Raw genomic sequence first — 17,691 nt, 5'->3', positions numbered from 1 at the left:
AATTATTGCAGTCCCTATATGTCGTCCAGGGTGCCCTGGAAGTCTCATGTACGCTGGCAGGATGGGGGCGGCGCGAATTCCCGCGGTCGGCGGCCTTCCTGGGCTATTGGTACCTTCATGTAGAGCTGCCGCTGGGCTCGCACTGCCTGCTGTTGAGAAAGTGATTGCTTTTGCTGATATGACTTGCAATAACGACTGCGCGAAACGCCGCCATCTCGTTAGGGGTGCTACGGCAGACACCCTCTCGAGCACCCCGAAGACTTCTTGAGCCCTCGGCTGTGATGGGTTCCAGGCTGACAAAAGAACTGTCGTGTGTGCATTCGCGGACTAGAGAAAGGCTGAGGCAAGTTCGAGTGAACAAGGATGGACTCCTCGGGTCCGTCGTTTCCGTAGTGTAGCGGTTATCACGTCTGCTTCACACGCAGAAGGTCCCCGGTTCGATCCCGGGCGGGAACAGTATTTTCTTGCCTATGTCGTATTGTCCTCCAATGAGCCACGTCGTGTGTGGATCTGCTGCATGTCCCTTCGTTTTGCAAGTACCACATTTATTGAATTTTTTAGTTACGATGGCAACATCACTACAAGTTGTCTGTGAAGTAAGGTGCTCACAAGCAGTTTCCGTGGTGTAGCGGTTATCACGTCTGCCTAACACGCAGAAGGTCCCCGGTTCGATCCCGGGCGGAAACACTTTTTCATCACTTTAAGCAAGACTTACTAACATGCATCTGCTACCATCTGTACCCGAAACCTTCGTAATCGCCTTCACGCGTCGGACCAGAGTGTCAATTGCTCACATCGAATAAGAAATTCATTTGATATTGACGGCGAGCTTTTTGCTCTGACTCAGCCACTGACGTGCGATCAGTTTGCACAAAGCGCTAGGGCTCGTCCGGGATTTGAACCCGGGACCTCCTGCACCCTAAGCAGGAATCATACCCCTAGACCAACGGGCCCTGTGACACGGCGAATGCCAATTATTGCAGTCCCTAGATGTCGTCCAGGGAGCCCTGGAAGTCTCGTGTACGCTGGCGGGATGGGGGCGGCGCGAATTCCCGCGGTCGGCGGCCTTCCTGGGCTATTGGTACCTTCATGTAGATCTGCCGCTGGGCTCGCACTGCCTGCTGTTGAGAAAGTGATTGCTTTTGCTGATATGACTTGCAATAACGACTGCGCGAAACGCCGCTATCTCGTTAGGGGTGCTACGGCAGACACCCTCTCGAGCACCCCGAAGACTTCTTGAGCCCTCGGCTGTGATGGGTTCCAGGCTGACAAAAGAACTGTCGTGTGTGCATTCGCGGACTAGAGAAAGGCTGAGGCAAGTTCGAGTGAACAAGGATGGACTCCTCGGGTCCGTCGTTTCCGTAGTGTAGCGGTTATCACGTCTGCTTTACGCGCGGAAGGTCCCCGGTTCGATCCCGGGCGGGAACAGTATTTTATTGCCTATGTCGTATTGTCCTCCAATGAGCCACGTCGTGTGTGGATCTGCTGCATGTCCCTTCGTTTTGCAAGTACCACATTTATTGAATTTTTTAGTTACGATGGCAACATCACTACAAGTTGTCTGTGAAGTAAGGTGCTCACAAGCAGTTTCCGTGGTGTAGCGGTTATCACGTCTGCCTAACACGCAGAAGGTCCCCGGTTCGATCCCGGGCGGAAACACTTTTTCATCACTTTAAGCAAGACTTACTAACATGCATCTGCTACCATCTGTACCGGAAACCTTCGTAATCGCCTTCACGCGTCGGACCAGAGTGTCAATTGCTCACATCGAATAAGAAATTCATTTGATATTGACGGCGAGCTTTTTGCGCTGACTCAGCCACTGACGTGCGATCAGTTTGCACAAAACGCTAGGGCTCGTCCGGGATTTGAACCCGGGACCTCCTGCACCCTAAGCAGGAATCATACCCCTAGACCAACGAGCCCTGTGACACGGCGAATGCCAATTATTGCAGTCCCTAGATGTCGTCCAGGGTGCCCTGGAAGTCTCGTGTACGCTGGCGGGATGGGGGCGGCGCGAATTCCCGCGGTCGGCGGCCTTCCTGGGCTATTGGTACCTTCATGTAGAGCTGCCGCTGGGCTCGCACTGCCTGCTGCTGAGAAAGTGATTGCTTTTGCTGATATCACTTGCAATAACGACTGCGCGAAACGCCGCTATCTCGTTAGGGGTGCTACGGCAGACACCCTCTCGAGCACCCCGAAGACTTCTTGAGCCCTCGGCTGTGATGGGTTCCAGGCTGACAAAAGAACTGTCGTGTGTGCATTCGCGGACTAGAGAAAGGCTGAGGCAAGTTCGAGTGAACAAGGATGGACTCCTCGGGTCCGTCGTTTCCGTAGTGTAGCGGTTATCACGTCTGCTTCACACGCAGAAGGTCCCCGGTTCGATCCCGGGCGGGAACAGTATTTTCTTGCCTATGTCGTATTGTCCTCCAATGAGCCACGTCGTGTGTGGATCTGCTGCATGTCCCTTCGTTTTGCAAGTACCACATTTATTGAATTTTTTAGTTACGATGGCAACATCACTACAAGTTGTCTGTGAAGTAAGGTGCTCACAAGCAGTTTCCGTGGTGTAGCGGTTATCACGTCTGCCTAACACGCAGAAGGTCCCCGGTTCGATCCCGGGCGGAAACACTTTTTCATCACTTTAAGCAAGACTTACTAACATGCATCTGCTACCATCTGTACCCGAAACCTTCGTAATCGCCTTCACGCGTCGGACCAGAGTGTCAATTGCTCACATCGAATAAGAAATTCATTTGATATTGACGGCGAGCTTTTTGCTCTGACTCAGCCACTGACGTGCGATCAGTTTGCACAAAGCGCTAGGGCTCGTCCGGGATTTGAACCCGGGACCTCCTGCACCCTAAGCAGGAATCATACCCCTAGACCAACGGGCCCTGTGACACGGCGAATGCCAATTATTGCAGTCCCTATATGTCGTCCAGGGTGCCCTGGAAGTCTCGTGTACGCTGGCGGGATGGGGGCGGCGCGAATTCCCGCGGTCGGCGGCCTTCCTGGGCTATTGGTACCTTCATGTAGAGCTGCCGCTGGGCTCGCACTGCCTGCTGTTGAGAAAGTGATTGCTTTTGCTGATATGACTTGCAATAACGACTGCACGAAACGCCGCTATCTCGTTAGGGGTGCTACGGCAGACACCCTCTCGAGCACCCCGAAGACTTCTTGAGCCCTCGGCTGTGATGGGTTCCAGGCTGACAAAAGAACTGTCGTGTGTGCATTCGCGGACTAGAGAAAGGCTGAGGCAAGTTCGAGTCAACAAGGATGGACTCCTCGGGTCCGTCGTTTCCGTAGTGTAGCGGTTATCACGTCTGCTTTACGCGCAGAAGGTCCCCGGTTCGATCCCGGGCGGGAACAGTATTTTATTGCCTATGTCGTATTGTCCTCCAATGAGCCACGTCGTGTGTGGATCTGCTGCATGTCCCTTCGTTTTGCAAGTACCACATTTATTGAATTTTTTAGTTACGATGGCAACATCACTACAAGTTGTCTGTGAAGTAAGGTGCTCACAAGCAGTTTCCGTGGTGTAGCGGTTATCACGTCTGCCTAACACGCAGACGGTCCCCGGTTCGATCCCGGGCGGAAACACTTTTTCATCACTTTAAGCAAGACTTACTAACATGCATCTGCTACCATCTGTACCCGAAACCTTCGTAATCGCCTTCAAGCGTCGGACCAGAGTGTCAATTGCTCACATCGAATAAGAAATTCATTTGATATTGACGGCGAGCTTTTTGCGCTGACTCAGCCACTGACGTGCGATCAGTTTGCACAAAACGCTAGGGTTCGTCCGGGATTTGAACCCGGGACCTCCTGCACCCTAAGCAGGAAACATACCCCTAGACCAACGGGCCCTGTGACACGGCGAATGCCAATTATTGCAGTCCCTAGATGTCGTCCAGGGTGCCCTGGAAGTCTCGTGTACGCTGGCGGGATGGGGGCGGCGCGAATTCCCGCGGTCGGCGGACTTCCTGGGCTATTGGTACCTTCATGTAGATCTGCCGCTGGGCTCGCACTGCCTGCTGTTGAGAAAGTGATTGCTTTTGCTGATATGACTTGCAATAACGACTGCGCGAAACGCCGCTATCTCGTTAGGGGTGCTACGGCAGACACCCTCTCGAGCACCCCGAAGACTTCTTGAGCCCTCGGCTGTGATGGGTTCCAGGCTGACAAAAGAACTGTCGTGTGTGCATTCGCGGACTAGAGAAAGGCTGAGGCAAGTTCGAGTGAACAAGGATGGACTCCTCGGGTCCGTCGTTTCCGTAGTGTAGCGGTTATCACGTCTGCTTTACGCGCGGAAGGTCCCCGGTTCGATCCCGGGCGGGAACAGTATTTTATTGCCTATGTCGTATTGTCCTCCAATGAGCCACGTCGTGTGTGGATCTGCTGCATGTCCCTTCGTTTTGCAAGTACCACATTTATTGAATTTTTTAGTTACGATGGCAACATCACTACAAGTTGTCTGTGAAGTAAGGTGCTCACAAGCAGTTTCCGTGGTGTAGCGGTTATCACGTCTGCCTAACACGCAGAAGGTCCCCGGTTCGATCCCGGGCGGAAACACTTTTTCATCACTTTAAGCAAGACTTACTAACATGCATCTGCTACCATCTGTACCCGAAACCTTCGTAATCGCCTTCACGCGTCGGACCAGAGTGTCAATTGCTCACATCGAATAAGAAATTCATTTGATATTGACGGCGAGCTTTTTGCTCTGACTCAGCCACTGACGTGCGATCAGTTTGCACAAAGCGCTAGGGCTCGTCCGGGATTTGAACCCGGGACCTCCTGCACCCTAAGCAGGAATCATACCCCTAGACCAACGGGCCCTGTGACACGGCGAATGCCAATTATTGCAGTCCCTAGATGTCGTCCAGGGTGCCCTGGAAGTCTCGTGTACGCTGGCGGGATGGGGGCGGCGCGAATTCCCGCGGTCGGCGGCCTTCCTGGGCTATTGGTACCTTCATGTAGATCTGCCGCTGGGCTCGCACTGCCTGCTGTTGAGAAAGTGATTGCTTTTGCTGATATGACTTGCAATAACGACTGCGCGAAACGCCGCTATCTCGTTAGGGGTGCTACGGCAGACACCCTCTCGAGCACCCCGAAGACTTCTTGAGCCCTCGGCTGTGATGGGTTCCAGGCTGACAAAAGAACTGTCGTGTGTGCATTCGCGGACTAGAGAAAGGCTGAGGCAAGTTCGAGTGAACAAGGATGGACTCCTCGGGTCCGTCGTTTCCGTAGTGTAGCGGTTATCACGTCTGCTTTACGCGCGGAAGGTCCCCGGTTCGATCCCGGGCGGGAACAGTATTTTATTGCCTATGTCGTATTGTCCTCCAATGAGCCACGTCGTGTGTGGATCTGCTGCATGTCCCTTCGTTTTGCAAGTACCACATTTATTGAATTTTTTAGTTACGATGGCAACATCACTACAAGTTGTCTGTGAAGTAAGGTGCTCACAAGCAGTTTCCGTGGTGTAGCGGTTATCACGTCTGCCTAACACGCAGAAGGTCCCCGGTTCGATCCCGGGCGGAAACACTTTTTCATCACTTTAAGCAAGACTTACTAACATGCATCTGCTACCATCTGTACCGGAAACCTTCGTAATCGCCTTCACGCGTCGGACCAGAGTGTCAATTGCTCACATCGAATAAGAAATTCATTTGATATTGACGGCGAGCTTTTTGCGCTGACTCAGCCACTGACGTGCGATCAGTTTGCACAAAACGCTAGGGCTCGTCCGGGATTTGAACCCGGGACCTCCTGCACCCTAAGCAGGAATCATACCCCTAGACCAACGAGCCCTGTGACACGGCGAATGCCAATTATTGCAGTCCCTAGATGTCGTCCAGGGTGCCCTGGAAGTCTCGTGTACGCTGGCGGGATGGGGGCGGCGCGAATTCCCGCGGTCGGCGGCCTTCCTGGGCTATTGGTACCTTCATGTAGAGCTGCCGCTGGGCTCGCACTGCCTGCTGCTGAGAAAGTGATTGCTTTTGCTGATATCACTTGCAATAACGACTGCGCGAAACGCCGCTATCTCGTTAGGGGTGCTACGGCAGACACCCTCTCGAGCACCCCGAAGACTTCTTGAGCCCTCGGCTGTGATGGGTTCCAGGCTGACAAAAGAACTGTCGTGTGTGCATTCGCGGACTAGAGAAAGGCTGAGGCAAATTCGAGTGAACAAGGATGGACTCCTCGGGTCCGTCGTTTCCGTAGTGTAGCGGTTATCACGTCTGCTTCACACGCAGAAAGTCCCCGGTTCGATCCCGGGCGGGAACAGTATTTTCTTGCCTATGTCGTATTGTCCTCCAATGAGCCACGTCGTGTGTGGATCTGCTGCATGTCCCTTCGTTTTGCAAGTACCACATTTATTGAATTTTTTAGTTACGATGGCAACATCACTACAAGTTGTCTGTGAAGTAAGGTGCTCACAAGCAGTTTCCGTGGTGTAGCGGTTATCACGTCTGCCTAACACGCAGAAGGTCCCCGGTTCGATCCCGGGCGGAAACACTTTTTCATCACTTTAAGCAAGACTTACTAACATGCATCTGCTACCATCTGTACCCGAAACCTTCGTAATCGCCTTCACGCGTCGGACCAGAGTGTCAATTGCTCACATCGAATAAGAAATTCATTTGATATTGACGGCGAGCTTTTTGCTCTGACTCAGCCACTGACGTGCGATCAGTTTGCACAAAGCGCTAGGGCTCGTCCGGGATTTGAACCCGGGACCTCCTGCACCCTAAGCAGGAATCATACCCCTAGACCAACGGGCCCTGTGACACGGCGAATGCCAATTATTGCAGTCCCTATATGTCGTCCAGGGTGCCCTGGAAGTCTCGTGTACGCTGGCGGGATGGGGGCGGCGCGAATTCCCGCGGTCGGCGGCCTTCCTGGGCTATTGGTACCTTCATGTAGAGCTGCCGCTGGGCTCGCACTGCCTGCTGTTGAGAAAGTGATTGCTTTTGCTGATATGACTTGCAATAACGACTGCGCGAAACGCCGCTATCTCGTTAGGGGTGCTACGGCAGACACCCTCTCGAGCACCCCGAAGACTTCTTGAGCCCTCGGCTGTGATGGGTTCCAGGCTGACAAAAGAACTGTCGTGTGTGCATTCGCGGACTAGAGAAAGGCTGAGGCAAGTTCGAGTCAACAAGGATGGACTCCTCGGGTCCGTCGTTTCCGTAGTGTAGCGGTTATCACGTCTGCTTTACGCGCAGAAGGTCCCCGGTTCGATCCCGGGCGGGAACAGTATTTTATTGCCTATGTCGTATTGTCCTCCAATGAGCCACGTCGTGTGTGGATCTGCTGCATGTCCCTTCGTTTTGCAAGTACCACATTTATTGAATTTTTTAGTTACGATGGCAACATCACTACAAGTTGTCTGTGAAGTAAGGTGCTCACAAGCAGTTTCCGTGGTGTAGCGGTTATCACGTCTGCCTAACACGCAGACGGTCCCCGGTTCGATCCCGGGCGGAAACACTTTTTCATCACTTTAAGCAAGACTTACTAACATGCATCTGCTACCATCTGTACCCGAAACCTTCGTAATCGCCTTCACGCGTCGGACCAGAGTGTCAATTGCTCACATCGAATAAGAAATTCATTTGATATTGACGGCGAGCTTTTTGCTCTGACTCAGCCACTGACGTGCGATCAGTTTGCACAAAGCGCTAGGGCTCGTCCGGGATTTGAACCCGGGACCTCCTGCACCCTAAGCAGGAATCATACCCCTAGACCAACGGGCCCTGTGACACGGCGAATGCCAATTATTGCAGTCCCTATATGTCGTCCAGGGTGCCCTGGAAGTCTCGTGTACGCTGGCAGGATGGGGGCGGCGCGAATTCCCGCGGTCGGCGGCCTTCCTGGGCTATTGGTACCTTCATGTAGAGCTGCCGCTGGGCTCGCACTGCCTGCTGTTGAGAAAGTGATTGCTTTTGCTGATATGACTTGCAATAACGACTGCGCGAAACGCCGCCATCTCGTTAGGGGTGCTACGGCAGACACCCTCTCGAGCACCCCGAAGACTTCTTGAGCCCTCGGCTGTGATGGGTTCCAGGCTGACAAAAGAACTGTCGTGTGTGCATTCGCGGACTAGAGAAAGGCTGAGGCAAGTTCGAGTGAACAAGGATGGACTCCTCGGGTCCGTCGTTTCCGTAGTGTAGCGGTTATCACGTCTGCTTTACGCGCAGAAGGTCCCCGGTTCGATCCTGGGCGGGAACAGTATTTTATTGCCTATGTCGTATTGTCCTCCAATGAGCCACGTCGTGTGTGGATCTGCTGCATGTCCCTTCGTTTTGCAAGTACCACATTTATTGAATTTTTTAGTTACGATGGCAACATCACTACAAGTTGTCTGTGAAGTAAGGTGCTGACAAGCAGTTTCCGTGGTGTAGCGGTTATCACGTCTGCCTAACACGCAGAAGGTCCCCGGTTCGATCCCGGGCGGAAACACTTTTTCATCACTTTAAGCAAGACTTACTAACATGCATCTGCTACCATCTGTACCCGAAACCTTCGTAATCGCCTTCACGCGTCGGACCACAGTGTCAATTGCTCACATCGAATAAGAAATTCATTTGATATTGACGGCGAGCTTTTTGCGCTGACTCAGCCACTGACGTGCGATCAGTTTGCACAAAACGCTAGGGCTCGTCCGGGATTTGAACCCGGGACCTCCTGCACCCTAAGCAGGAAACATACCCCTAGACCAACGGGCCCTGTGACACGGCGAATGCCAATTATTGCAGTCCCTAGAAGTCGTCCAGGGTGCCCTGGAAGTCTCGTGTACGCCGGCGGGATGGGGGCGGCGCGAATTCCCGCGGTCGGCGGACTTCCTGGGCTATTGGTACCTTCATGTAGATCTGCAGCTGGGCTCGCACTGCCTGCTGTTGAGAAAGTGATTGCTTTTGCTGATATGACTTGCAATAACGACTGCGCGAAACGCCGCTATCTCGTTAGGGGTGCTACGGCAGACACCCTCTCGAGCACCCCGAAGACTTCTTGAGCCCTCGGCTGTGATGGGTTCCAGGCTGACAAAAGAACTGTCGTGTGTGCATTCGCGGACTAGAGAAAGGCTGAGGCAAATTCGAGTGAACAAGGATGGACTCCTCGGGTCCGTCGTTTCCGTAGTGTAGCGGTTATCACGTCTGCTTTACGCGCAGAAGGTCCCCGGTTCGATCCTGGGCGGGAACAGTATTTTATTGCCTATGTCGTATTGTCCTCCAATGAGCCACGTCGTGTGTGGATCTGCTGCATGTCCCTTCGTTTTGCAAGTACCACATTTATTGAATTTTTTAGTTACGATGGCAACATCACTACAAGTTGTCTGTGAAGTAAGGTGCTGACAAGCAGTTTCCGTGGTGTAGCGGTTATCACGTCTGCCTAACACGCAGAAGGTCCCCGGTTCGATCCCGGGCGGAAACACTTTTTCATCACTTTAAGCAAGACTTACTAACATGCATCTGCTACCATCTGTACCCGAAACCTTCGTAATCGCCTTCACGCGTCGGACCACAGTGTCAATTGCTCACATCGAATAAGAAATTCATTTGATATTGACGGCGAGCTTTTTGCGCTGACTCAGCCACTGACGTGCGATCAGTTTGCACAAAACGCTAGGGCTCGTCCGGGATTTGAACCCGGGACCTCCTGCACCCTAAGCAGGAAACATACCCCTAGACCAACGGGCCCTGTGACACGGCGAATGCCAATTATTGCAGTCCCTAGAAGTCGTCCAGGGTGCCCTGGAAGTCTCGTGTACGCCGGCGGGATGGGGGCGGCGCGAATTCCCGCGGTCGGCGGACTTCCTGGGCTATTGGTACCTTCATGTAGATCTGCAGCTGGGCTCGCACTGCCTGCTGTTGAGAAAGTGATTGCTTTTGCTGATATGACTTGCAATAACGACTGCGCGAAACGCCGCTATCTCGTTAGGGGTGCTACGGCAGACACCCTCTCGAGCACCCCGAAGACTTCTTGAGCCCTCGGCTGTGATGGGTTCCAGGCTGACAAAAGAACTGTCGTGTGTGCATTCGCGGACTAGAGAAAGGCTGAGGCAAATTCGAGTGAACAAGGATGGACTCCTCGGGTCCGTCGTTTCCGTAGTGTAGCGGTTATCACGTCTGCTTCACACGCAGAAAGTCCCCGGTTCGATCCCGGGCGGGAACAGTATTTTCTTGCCTATGTCGTATTGTCCTCCAATGAGCCACGTCGTGTGTGGATCTGCTGCATGTCCCTTCGTTTTGCAAGTACCACATTTATTGAATTTTTTAGTTACGATGGCAACATCACTACAAGTTGTCTGTGAAGTAAGGTGCTCACAAGCAGTTTCCGTGGTGTAGCGGTTATCACGTCTGCCTAACACGCAGAAGGTCCCCGGTTCGATCCCGGGCGGAAACACTTTTTCATCACTTTAAGCAAGACTTACTAACATGCATCTGCTACCATCTGTACCCGAAACCTTCGTAATCGCCTTCACGCGTCGGACCAGAGTGTCAATTGCTCACATCGAATAAGAAATTCATTTGATATTGACGGCGAGCTTTTTGCTCTGACTCAGCCACTGACGTGCGATCAGTTTGCACAAAGCGCTAGGGCTCGTCCGGGATTTGAACCCGGGACCTCCTGCACCCTAAGCAGGAATCATACCCCTAGACCAACGGGCCCTGTGACACGGCGAATGCCAATTATTGCAGTCCCTATATGTCGTCCAGGGTGCCCTGGAAGTCTCGTGTACGCTGGCGGGATGGGGGCGGCGCGAATTCCCGCGGTCGGCGGCCTTCCTGGGCTATTGGTACCTTCATGTAGAGCTGCCGCTGGGCTCGCACTGCCTGCTGTTGAGAAAGTGATTGCTTTTGCTGATATGACTTGCAATAACGACTGCGCGAAACGCCGCTATCTCGTTAGGGGTGCTACGGCAGACACCCTCTCGAGCACCCCGAAGACTTCTTGAGCCCTCGGCTGTGATGGGTTCCAGGCTGACAAAAGAACTGTCGTGTGTGCATTCGCGGACTAGAGAAAGGCTGAGGCAAGTTCGAGTCAACAAGGATGGACTCCTCGGGTCCGTCGTTTCCGTAGTGTAGCGGTTATCACGTCTGCTTTACGCGCAGAAGGTCCCCGGTTCGATCCCGGGCGGGAACAGTATTTTATTGCCTATGTCGTATTGTCCTCCAATGAGCCACGTCGTGTGTGGATCTGCTGCATGTCCCTTCGTTTTGCAAGTACCACATTTATTGAATTTTTTAGTTACGATGGCAACATCACTACAAGTTGTCTGTGAAGTAAGGTGCTCACAAGCAGTTTCCGTGGTGTAGCGGTTATCACGTCTGCCTAACACGCAGACGGTCCCCGGTTCGATCCCGGGCGGAAACACTTTTTCATCACTTTAAGCAAGACTTACTAACATGCATCTGCTACCATCTGTACCCGAAACCTTCGTAATCGCCTTCACGCGTCGGACCAGAGTGTCAATTGCTCACATCGAATAAGAAATTCATTTGATATTGACGGCGAGCTTTTTGCTCTGACTCAGCCACTGACGTGCGATCAGTTTGCACAAAGCGCTAGGGCTCGTCCGGGATTTGAACCCGGGACCTCCTGCACCCTAAGCAGGAATCATACCCCTAGACCAACGGGCCCTGTGACACGGCGAATGCCAATTATTGCAGTCCCTATATGTCGTCCAGGGTGCCCTGGAAGTCTCGTGTACGCTGGCAGGATGGGGGCGGCGCGAATTCCCGCGGTCGGCGGCCTTCCTGGGCTATTGGTACCTTCATGTAGAGCTGCCGCTGGGCTCGCACTGCCTGCTGTTGAGAAAGTGATTGCTTTTGCTGATATGACTTGCAATAACGACTGCGCGAAACGCCGCCATCTCGTTAGGGGTGCTACGGCAGACACCCTCTCGAGCACCCCGAAGACTTCTTGAGCCCTCGGCTGTGATGGGTTCCAGGCTGACAAAAGAACTGTCGTGTGTGCATTCGCGGACTAGAGAAAGGCTGAGGCAAGTTCGAGTGAACAAGGATGGACTCCTCGGGTCCGTCGTTTCCGTAGTGTAGCGGTTATCACGTCTGCTTTACGCGCAGAAGGTCCCCGGTTCGATCCTGGGCGGGAACAGTATTTTATTGCCTATGTCGTATTGTCCTCCAATGAGCCACGTCGTGTGTGGATCTGCTGCATGTCCCTTCGTTTTGCAAGTACCACATTTATTGAATTTTTTAGTTACGATGGCAACATCACTACAAGTTGTCTGTGAAGTAAGGTGCTCACAAGCAGTTTCCGTGGTGTAGCGGTTATCACGTCTGCCTAACACGCAGAAGGTCCCCGGTTCGATCCCGGGCGGAAACACTTTTTCATCACTTTAAGCAAGACTTACTAACATGCATCTGCTACCATCTGTACCCGAAACCTTCGTAATCGCCTTCACGCGTCGGACCACAGTGTCAATTGCTCACATCGAATAAGAAATTCATTTGATATTGACGGCGAGCTTTTTGCGCTGACTCAGCCACTGACGTGCGATCAGTTTGCACAAAACGCTAGGGCTCGTCCGGGATTTGAACCCGGGACCTCCTGCACCCTAAGCAGGAAACATACCCCTAGACCAACGGGCCCTGTGACACGGCGAATGCCAATTATTGCAGTCCCTAGAAGTCGTCCAGGGTGCCCTGGAAGTCTCGTGTACGCCGGCGGGATGGGGGCGGCGCGAATTCCCGCGGTCGGCGGACTTCCTGGGCTATTGGTACCTTCATGTAGATCTGCAGCTGGGCTCGCACTGCCTGCTGTTGAGAAAGTGATTGCTTTTGCTGATATGACTTGCAATAACGACTGCGCGAAACGCCGCTATCTCGTTAGGGGTGCTACGGCAGACACCCTCTCGAGCACCCCGAAGACTTCTTGAGCCCTCGGCTGTGATGGGTTCCAGGCTGACAAAAGAACTGTCGTGTGTGCATTCGCGGACTAGAGAAAGGCTGAGGCAAGTTCGAGTGAACAAGGATGGACTCCTGGGGTCCGTCGTTTCCGTAGTGTAGCGGTTATCACGTCTGCTTTACGCGCAGAAGGTCCCCGGTTCGATCCTGGGCGGGAACAGTATTTTATTGCCTATGTCGTATTGTCCTCCAATGAGCCACGTCGTGTGTGGATCTGCTGCATGTCCCTTCGTTTTGCAAGTACCACATTTATTGAATTTTTTAGTTACGATGGCAACATCACTACAAGTTGTCTGTGAAGTAAGGTGCTGCCAAGCAGTTTCCGTGGTGTAGCGGTTATCACGTCTGCCTAACACGCAGAAGGTCCCCGGTTCGATCCCGGGCGGAAACACTTTTTCATCACTTTAAGCAAGACTTACTAACATGCATCTGCTACCATCTGTACCCGAAACCTTCGTAATCGCCTTCACGCGTCGGACCAGAGTGTCAATTGCTCACATCGAATAAGAAATTCATTTGATATTGACGGCGAGCTTTTTGCGCTGACTCAGCCACTGACGTGCGATCAGTTTGCACAAAACGCTAGGGCTCGTCCGGGATTTGAATCCGGGACCTCCTGCACCCTAAGCAGGAAACATACCCCTAGACCAACGGGCCCTGTGACACGGCGAATGCCAATTATTGCAGTCCCTAGATGTCGTCCAGGGTGCCCTGGAAGTCTCGTGTACGCTGGCGGGATGGGGGCGGCGCGAATTCCCGCGGTCGGCGGACTTCCTGGGCTATTGGTACCTTCATGTAGATCTGCCGCTGGGCTCGCACTACCTGCTGTTGAGAAAGTGATTGCTTTTGCTGATATGACTTGCAATAACGACTGCGCGAAACGCCGCTATCTCGTTAGGGGTGCTACGGCAGACACCCTCTCGAGCACCCCGAAGACTTCTTGAGCCCTCGGCTGTGATGGGTTCCAGGCTGACAAAAGAACTGTCGTGTGTGCATTCGCGGACTAGAGAAAGGCTGAGGCAAGTTCGAGTGAACAAGGATGGACTCCTCGGGTCCGTCGTTTCTGTAGTGTAGCGGTTATCACGTCTGCTTTACGTGCAGAATGTCCCCGGTTCGATCCCGGGCGGGAACAGTATTTTCTTGCCTATGTCGTATTGTCCTCCAATGAGCCACGTCGTGTGTGGATCTGCTGCATGTCCCTTCGTTTTGCAAGTACCACATTTATTGAATTTTTTAGTTACGTTGGCAACATCACTACAAGTTGTCTGTGAAGTAAGGTGCACACAAGCAGTTTCCGTGGTGTAGCGGTTATCACGTCTGCCTAACACGCAGAAGGTCCCCGGTTCGATCCCGGGCGGAAACACTTTTTCATCACTTTAAGCAAGACTTACTAACATGCATCTGCTACCATCTGTACCCGAAACCTTCGTAATCGCCTTCACGCGTCGGACCAGAGTGTCAATTGCTCACATCGAATAAGAAATTCATTTGATATTGACGGCGAGCTTTTTGCTCTGACTCAGCCACTGACGTGCGATCAGTTTGCACAAAGCGCTAGGGCTCGTCCGGGATTTGAACCCGGGACCTCCTGCACCCTAAGCAGGAATCATACCCCTAGACCAACGGGCCCTGTGACACGGCGAATGCCAATTATTGCAGTCCCTAGATGTCGTCCAGGGTGCCCTGGAAGTCTCGTGTACGCTGGCGGGATGGGGGCGGCGCGAATTCCCGCGGTCGGCGGCCTTCCTGGGCTATTGGTACCTTCATGTAGAGCTGCCGCTGGGCTCGCACTGCCTGCTGCTGAGAAAGTGATTGCTTTTGCTGATATGACTTGCAATAACGACTGCGCGAAACGCCGCTATCTCGTTAGGGGTGCTACGGCAGACACCCTCTCGAGCACCCCGAAGACTTCTTGAGCCCTCGGCTGTGATGGGTTCCAGGCTGACAAAAGAACTGTCGTGTGTGCATTCGCGGACTAGAGAAAGGCTGAGGCAAATTCGAGTGAACAAGGATGGACTCCTCGGGTCCGTCGTTTCCGTAGTGTAGCGGTTATCACGTCTGCTTCACACGCAGAAAGTCCCCGGTTCGATCCCGGGCGGGAACAGTATTTTCTTGCCTATGTCGTATTGTCCTCCAATGAGCCACGTCGTGTGTGGATCTGCTGCATGTCCCTTCGTTTTGCAAGTACCACATTTATTGAATTTTTTAGTTACGATGGCAACATCACTACAAGTTGTCTGTGAAGTAAGGTGCTCACAAGCAGTTTCCGTGGTGTAGCGGTTATCACGTCTGCCTAACACGCAGAAGGTCCCCGGTTCGATCCCGGGCGGAAACACTTTTTCATCACTTTAAGCAAGACTTACTAACATGCATCTGCTACCATCTGTACCCGAAACCTTCGTAATCGCCTTCACGCGTCGGACCAGAGTGTCAATTGCTCACATCGAATAAGAAATTCATTTGATATTGACGGCGAGCTTTTTGCTCTGACTCAGCCACTGACGTGCGATCAGTTTGCACAAAGCGCTAGGGCTCGTCCGGGATTTGAACCCGGGACCTCCTGCACCCTAAGCAGGAATCATACCCCTAGACCAACGGGCCCTGTGACACGGCGAATGCCAATTATTGCAGTCCCTATATGTCGTCCAGGGTGCCCTGGAAGTCTCGTGTACGCTGGCGGGATGGGGGCGGCGCGAATTCCCGCGGTCGGCGGCCTTCCTGGGCTATTGGTACCTACATGTAGAGCTGCCGCTGGGCTCGCACTGCCTGCTGTTGAGAAAGTGATTGCTTTTGCTGATATGACTTGCAATAACGACTGCGCGAAACGCCGCTATCTCGTTAGGGGTGCTACGGCAGACACCCTCTCGAGCACCCCGAAGACTTCTTGAGCCCTCGGCTGTGATGGGTTCCAGGCTGACAAAAGAACTGTCGTGTGTGCATTCGCGGACTAGAGAAAGGCTGAGGCAAGTTCGAGTCAACAAGGATGGACTCCTCGGGTCCGTCGTTTCCGTAGTGTAGCGGTTATCACGTCTGCTTTACGCGCAGAAGGTCCCCGGTTCGATCCCGGGCGGGAACAGTATTTTATTGCCTATGTCGTATTGTCCTCCAATGAGCCACGTCGTGTGTGGATCTGCTGCATGTCCCTTCGTTTTGCAAGTACCACATTTATTGAATTTTTTAGTTACGATGGCAACATCACTACAAGTTGTCTGTGAAGTAAGGTGCTCACAAGCAGTTTCCGTGGTGTAGCGGTTATCACGTCTGCCTAACACGCAGACGGTCCCCGGTTCGATCCCGGGCGGAAACACTTTTTCATCACTTTAAGCAAGACTTACTAACATGCATCTGCTACCATCTGTACCCGAAACCTTCGTAATCGCCTTCACGCGTCGGACCAGAGTGTCAATTGCTCACATCGAATAAGAAATTCATTTGATATTGACGGCGAGCTTTTTGCTCTGACTCAGCCACTGACGTGCGATCAGTTTGCACAAAGCGCTAGGGCTCGTCCGGGATTTGAACCCGGGACCTCCTGCACCCTAAGCAGGAATCATACCCCTAGACCAACGGGCCCTGTGACACGGCGAATGCCAATTATTGCAGTCCCTATATGTCGTCCAGGGTGCCCTGGAAGTCTCGTGTACGCTGGCAGGATGGGGGCGGCGCGAATTCCCGCGGTCGGCGGCCTTCCTGGGCTATTGGTACCTTCATGTAGAGCTGCCGCTGGGCTCGCACTGCCTGCTGTTGAGAAAGTGATTGCTTTTGCTGATATGACTTGCAATAACGACTGCGCGAAACGCCGCCATCTCGTTAGGGGTGCTACGGCAGACACCCTCTCGAGCACCCCGAAGACTTCTTGAGCCCTCGGCTGTGATGGGTTCCAGGCTGACAAAAGAACTGTCGTGTGTGCATTCGCGGACTAGAGAAAGGCTGAGGCAAGTTCGAGTGAACAAGGATGGACTCCTCGGGTCCGTCGTTTCCGTAGTGTAGCGGTTATCACGTCTGCTTTACGCGCAGAAGGTCCCCGGTTCGATCCTGGGCGGGAACAGTATTTTATTGCCTATGTCGTATTGTCCTCCAATGAGCCACGTCGTGTGTGGATCTGCTGCATGTCCCTTCGATTTGCAAGTACCACATTTATTGAATTTTTTAGTTACGATGGCAACATCACTACAAGTTGTCTGTGAAGTAAGGTGCTGACAAGCAGTTTCCGTGGTGTAGCGGTTATCACGTCTGCCTAACACGCAGAAGGTCCCCGGTTCGATCCCGGGCGGAAACACTTTTTCATCACTTTAAGCAAGACTTACTAACATGCATCTGCTACCATCTGTACCCGAAACCTTCGTAATCGCCTTCACGCGTCGGACCAGAGTGTCAATTGCTCACATCGAATAAGAAATTCATTTGATATTGACGGCGAGCTTTTTGCGCTGACTCAGCCACTGACGTGCGATCAGTTTGCACAAAACGCTAGGGCTCGTCCGGGATTTGAACCCGGGACCTCCTGCACCCTAAGCAGGAAACATACCCCTAGACCAACGGGCCATGTGACACGGCGAATGCCAATTATTGCAGTCCCTAGAAGTCGTCCAGGGTGCCCTGGAAGTCTCGTGTACGCTGGCGGGATGGGGGCGGCGCGAATTCCCGCGGTCGGCGGACTTCCTGGGCTATTGGTACCTTCATGTAGATCTGCCGCTGGGCTCGCACTGCCTGCTGTTGAGAAAGTGATTGCTTTTGCTGATATGACTTGCAATAACGA

The 17,691-nt window shown here is 53.0% G+C and overlaps 52 non-coding genes across 52 annotated transcripts; 36 read left to right on the top strand and 16 right to left on the bottom strand.

The window, feature by feature from the left end:
* Positions 1 to 383: 383 nt before the first annotated feature.
* Trnav-cac lies at positions 384 to 456 on the top strand. Its single transcript has one exon. It is a non-coding gene; the product is annotated as a tRNA-Val (tRNA).
* Positions 457 to 614: 158 nt separating this feature from the next.
* On the top strand, positions 615 to 687 carry Trnav-aac. Its single transcript has one exon. It is a non-coding gene; the product is annotated as a tRNA-Val (tRNA).
* A 194-nt stretch (positions 688 to 881) lies between these two features.
* Positions 882 to 953, bottom strand: Trnap-agg. The gene has a single exon. It is a non-coding gene; the product is annotated as a tRNA-Pro (tRNA).
* Positions 954 to 1,355: 402 nt separating this feature from the next.
* On the top strand, positions 1,356 to 1,428 carry Trnav-uac. Its single transcript has one exon. It is a non-coding gene; the product is annotated as a tRNA-Val (tRNA).
* Positions 1,429 to 1,586: 158 nt separating this feature from the next.
* Trnav-aac lies at positions 1,587 to 1,659 on the top strand. The gene has a single exon. It is a non-coding gene; the product is annotated as a tRNA-Val (tRNA).
* A 194-nt stretch (positions 1,660 to 1,853) lies between these two features.
* On the bottom strand, positions 1,854 to 1,925 carry Trnap-agg. The gene has a single exon. It is a non-coding gene; the product is annotated as a tRNA-Pro (tRNA).
* Positions 1,926 to 2,327: 402 nt separating this feature from the next.
* Trnav-cac lies at positions 2,328 to 2,400 on the top strand. The gene has a single exon. It is a non-coding gene; the product is annotated as a tRNA-Val (tRNA).
* Positions 2,401 to 2,558: 158 nt separating this feature from the next.
* Positions 2,559 to 2,631, top strand: Trnav-aac. The gene has a single exon. It is a non-coding gene; the product is annotated as a tRNA-Val (tRNA).
* A 194-nt stretch (positions 2,632 to 2,825) lies between these two features.
* Positions 2,826 to 2,897, bottom strand: Trnap-agg. The gene has a single exon. It is a non-coding gene; the product is annotated as a tRNA-Pro (tRNA).
* A 402-nt stretch (positions 2,898 to 3,299) lies between these two features.
* Trnav-uac lies at positions 3,300 to 3,372 on the top strand. Its single transcript has one exon. It is a non-coding gene; the product is annotated as a tRNA-Val (tRNA).
* Positions 3,373 to 3,530: 158 nt separating this feature from the next.
* On the top strand, positions 3,531 to 3,603 carry Trnav-aac. The gene has a single exon. It is a non-coding gene; the product is annotated as a tRNA-Val (tRNA).
* A 668-nt stretch (positions 3,604 to 4,271) lies between these two features.
* Positions 4,272 to 4,344, top strand: Trnav-uac. Its single transcript has one exon. It is a non-coding gene; the product is annotated as a tRNA-Val (tRNA).
* Positions 4,345 to 4,502: 158 nt separating this feature from the next.
* Trnav-aac lies at positions 4,503 to 4,575 on the top strand. Its single transcript has one exon. It is a non-coding gene; the product is annotated as a tRNA-Val (tRNA).
* Positions 4,576 to 4,769: 194 nt separating this feature from the next.
* Trnap-agg lies at positions 4,770 to 4,841 on the bottom strand. Its single transcript has one exon. It is a non-coding gene; the product is annotated as a tRNA-Pro (tRNA).
* A 402-nt stretch (positions 4,842 to 5,243) lies between these two features.
* Positions 5,244 to 5,316, top strand: Trnav-uac. The gene has a single exon. It is a non-coding gene; the product is annotated as a tRNA-Val (tRNA).
* Positions 5,317 to 5,474: 158 nt separating this feature from the next.
* On the top strand, positions 5,475 to 5,547 carry Trnav-aac. Its single transcript has one exon. It is a non-coding gene; the product is annotated as a tRNA-Val (tRNA).
* Positions 5,548 to 5,741: 194 nt separating this feature from the next.
* Positions 5,742 to 5,813, bottom strand: Trnap-agg. Its single transcript has one exon. It is a non-coding gene; the product is annotated as a tRNA-Pro (tRNA).
* A 402-nt stretch (positions 5,814 to 6,215) lies between these two features.
* Positions 6,216 to 6,288, top strand: Trnav-cac. The gene has a single exon. It is a non-coding gene; the product is annotated as a tRNA-Val (tRNA).
* A 158-nt stretch (positions 6,289 to 6,446) lies between these two features.
* Trnav-aac lies at positions 6,447 to 6,519 on the top strand. The gene has a single exon. It is a non-coding gene; the product is annotated as a tRNA-Val (tRNA).
* A 194-nt stretch (positions 6,520 to 6,713) lies between these two features.
* On the bottom strand, positions 6,714 to 6,785 carry Trnap-agg. Its single transcript has one exon. It is a non-coding gene; the product is annotated as a tRNA-Pro (tRNA).
* A 402-nt stretch (positions 6,786 to 7,187) lies between these two features.
* On the top strand, positions 7,188 to 7,260 carry Trnav-uac. Its single transcript has one exon. It is a non-coding gene; the product is annotated as a tRNA-Val (tRNA).
* A 158-nt stretch (positions 7,261 to 7,418) lies between these two features.
* On the top strand, positions 7,419 to 7,491 carry Trnav-aac. The gene has a single exon. It is a non-coding gene; the product is annotated as a tRNA-Val (tRNA).
* A 194-nt stretch (positions 7,492 to 7,685) lies between these two features.
* Positions 7,686 to 7,757, bottom strand: Trnap-agg. Its single transcript has one exon. It is a non-coding gene; the product is annotated as a tRNA-Pro (tRNA).
* A 402-nt stretch (positions 7,758 to 8,159) lies between these two features.
* Positions 8,160 to 8,232, top strand: Trnav-uac. Its single transcript has one exon. It is a non-coding gene; the product is annotated as a tRNA-Val (tRNA).
* A 158-nt stretch (positions 8,233 to 8,390) lies between these two features.
* On the top strand, positions 8,391 to 8,463 carry Trnav-aac. Its single transcript has one exon. It is a non-coding gene; the product is annotated as a tRNA-Val (tRNA).
* Positions 8,464 to 8,657: 194 nt separating this feature from the next.
* Trnap-agg lies at positions 8,658 to 8,729 on the bottom strand. The gene has a single exon. It is a non-coding gene; the product is annotated as a tRNA-Pro (tRNA).
* A 402-nt stretch (positions 8,730 to 9,131) lies between these two features.
* On the top strand, positions 9,132 to 9,204 carry Trnav-uac. Its single transcript has one exon. It is a non-coding gene; the product is annotated as a tRNA-Val (tRNA).
* Positions 9,205 to 9,362: 158 nt separating this feature from the next.
* Trnav-aac lies at positions 9,363 to 9,435 on the top strand. Its single transcript has one exon. It is a non-coding gene; the product is annotated as a tRNA-Val (tRNA).
* Positions 9,436 to 9,629: 194 nt separating this feature from the next.
* On the bottom strand, positions 9,630 to 9,701 carry Trnap-agg. The gene has a single exon. It is a non-coding gene; the product is annotated as a tRNA-Pro (tRNA).
* Positions 9,702 to 10,103: 402 nt separating this feature from the next.
* Trnav-cac lies at positions 10,104 to 10,176 on the top strand. The gene has a single exon. It is a non-coding gene; the product is annotated as a tRNA-Val (tRNA).
* A 158-nt stretch (positions 10,177 to 10,334) lies between these two features.
* Positions 10,335 to 10,407, top strand: Trnav-aac. Its single transcript has one exon. It is a non-coding gene; the product is annotated as a tRNA-Val (tRNA).
* Positions 10,408 to 10,601: 194 nt separating this feature from the next.
* Positions 10,602 to 10,673, bottom strand: Trnap-agg. The gene has a single exon. It is a non-coding gene; the product is annotated as a tRNA-Pro (tRNA).
* A 402-nt stretch (positions 10,674 to 11,075) lies between these two features.
* Trnav-uac lies at positions 11,076 to 11,148 on the top strand. Its single transcript has one exon. It is a non-coding gene; the product is annotated as a tRNA-Val (tRNA).
* A 158-nt stretch (positions 11,149 to 11,306) lies between these two features.
* Trnav-aac lies at positions 11,307 to 11,379 on the top strand. The gene has a single exon. It is a non-coding gene; the product is annotated as a tRNA-Val (tRNA).
* A 194-nt stretch (positions 11,380 to 11,573) lies between these two features.
* On the bottom strand, positions 11,574 to 11,645 carry Trnap-agg. The gene has a single exon. It is a non-coding gene; the product is annotated as a tRNA-Pro (tRNA).
* A 402-nt stretch (positions 11,646 to 12,047) lies between these two features.
* On the top strand, positions 12,048 to 12,120 carry Trnav-uac. Its single transcript has one exon. It is a non-coding gene; the product is annotated as a tRNA-Val (tRNA).
* Positions 12,121 to 12,278: 158 nt separating this feature from the next.
* Positions 12,279 to 12,351, top strand: Trnav-aac. The gene has a single exon. It is a non-coding gene; the product is annotated as a tRNA-Val (tRNA).
* Positions 12,352 to 12,545: 194 nt separating this feature from the next.
* Positions 12,546 to 12,617, bottom strand: Trnap-agg. Its single transcript has one exon. It is a non-coding gene; the product is annotated as a tRNA-Pro (tRNA).
* Positions 12,618 to 13,019: 402 nt separating this feature from the next.
* On the top strand, positions 13,020 to 13,092 carry Trnav-uac. The gene has a single exon. It is a non-coding gene; the product is annotated as a tRNA-Val (tRNA).
* Positions 13,093 to 13,250: 158 nt separating this feature from the next.
* Positions 13,251 to 13,323, top strand: Trnav-aac. The gene has a single exon. It is a non-coding gene; the product is annotated as a tRNA-Val (tRNA).
* Positions 13,324 to 13,991: 668 nt separating this feature from the next.
* Positions 13,992 to 14,064, top strand: Trnav-uac. Its single transcript has one exon. It is a non-coding gene; the product is annotated as a tRNA-Val (tRNA).
* A 158-nt stretch (positions 14,065 to 14,222) lies between these two features.
* Positions 14,223 to 14,295, top strand: Trnav-aac. Its single transcript has one exon. It is a non-coding gene; the product is annotated as a tRNA-Val (tRNA).
* Positions 14,296 to 14,489: 194 nt separating this feature from the next.
* Positions 14,490 to 14,561, bottom strand: Trnap-agg. The gene has a single exon. It is a non-coding gene; the product is annotated as a tRNA-Pro (tRNA).
* A 402-nt stretch (positions 14,562 to 14,963) lies between these two features.
* Positions 14,964 to 15,036, top strand: Trnav-cac. The gene has a single exon. It is a non-coding gene; the product is annotated as a tRNA-Val (tRNA).
* A 158-nt stretch (positions 15,037 to 15,194) lies between these two features.
* On the top strand, positions 15,195 to 15,267 carry Trnav-aac. Its single transcript has one exon. It is a non-coding gene; the product is annotated as a tRNA-Val (tRNA).
* A 194-nt stretch (positions 15,268 to 15,461) lies between these two features.
* Positions 15,462 to 15,533, bottom strand: Trnap-agg. Its single transcript has one exon. It is a non-coding gene; the product is annotated as a tRNA-Pro (tRNA).
* A 402-nt stretch (positions 15,534 to 15,935) lies between these two features.
* Positions 15,936 to 16,008, top strand: Trnav-uac. The gene has a single exon. It is a non-coding gene; the product is annotated as a tRNA-Val (tRNA).
* A 158-nt stretch (positions 16,009 to 16,166) lies between these two features.
* On the top strand, positions 16,167 to 16,239 carry Trnav-aac. Its single transcript has one exon. It is a non-coding gene; the product is annotated as a tRNA-Val (tRNA).
* Positions 16,240 to 16,433: 194 nt separating this feature from the next.
* On the bottom strand, positions 16,434 to 16,505 carry Trnap-agg. Its single transcript has one exon. It is a non-coding gene; the product is annotated as a tRNA-Pro (tRNA).
* Positions 16,506 to 16,907: 402 nt separating this feature from the next.
* Positions 16,908 to 16,980, top strand: Trnav-uac. The gene has a single exon. It is a non-coding gene; the product is annotated as a tRNA-Val (tRNA).
* A 158-nt stretch (positions 16,981 to 17,138) lies between these two features.
* On the top strand, positions 17,139 to 17,211 carry Trnav-aac. The gene has a single exon. It is a non-coding gene; the product is annotated as a tRNA-Val (tRNA).
* A 194-nt stretch (positions 17,212 to 17,405) lies between these two features.
* Trnap-agg lies at positions 17,406 to 17,477 on the bottom strand. Its single transcript has one exon. It is a non-coding gene; the product is annotated as a tRNA-Pro (tRNA).
* Positions 17,478 to 17,691: the final 214 nt, after the last annotated feature.

This window comes from Schistocerca piceifrons, chromosome 2, assembly GCF_021461385.2.
Source record: "Schistocerca piceifrons isolate TAMUIC-IGC-003096 chromosome 2, iqSchPice1.1, whole genome shotgun sequence".
In the NCBI taxonomy this organism is placed as follows: Eukaryota; Metazoa; Arthropoda; class Insecta; order Orthoptera; family Acrididae; genus Schistocerca; species Schistocerca piceifrons.
This window is presented reverse-complemented; position numbering and strand designations above follow the sequence as displayed.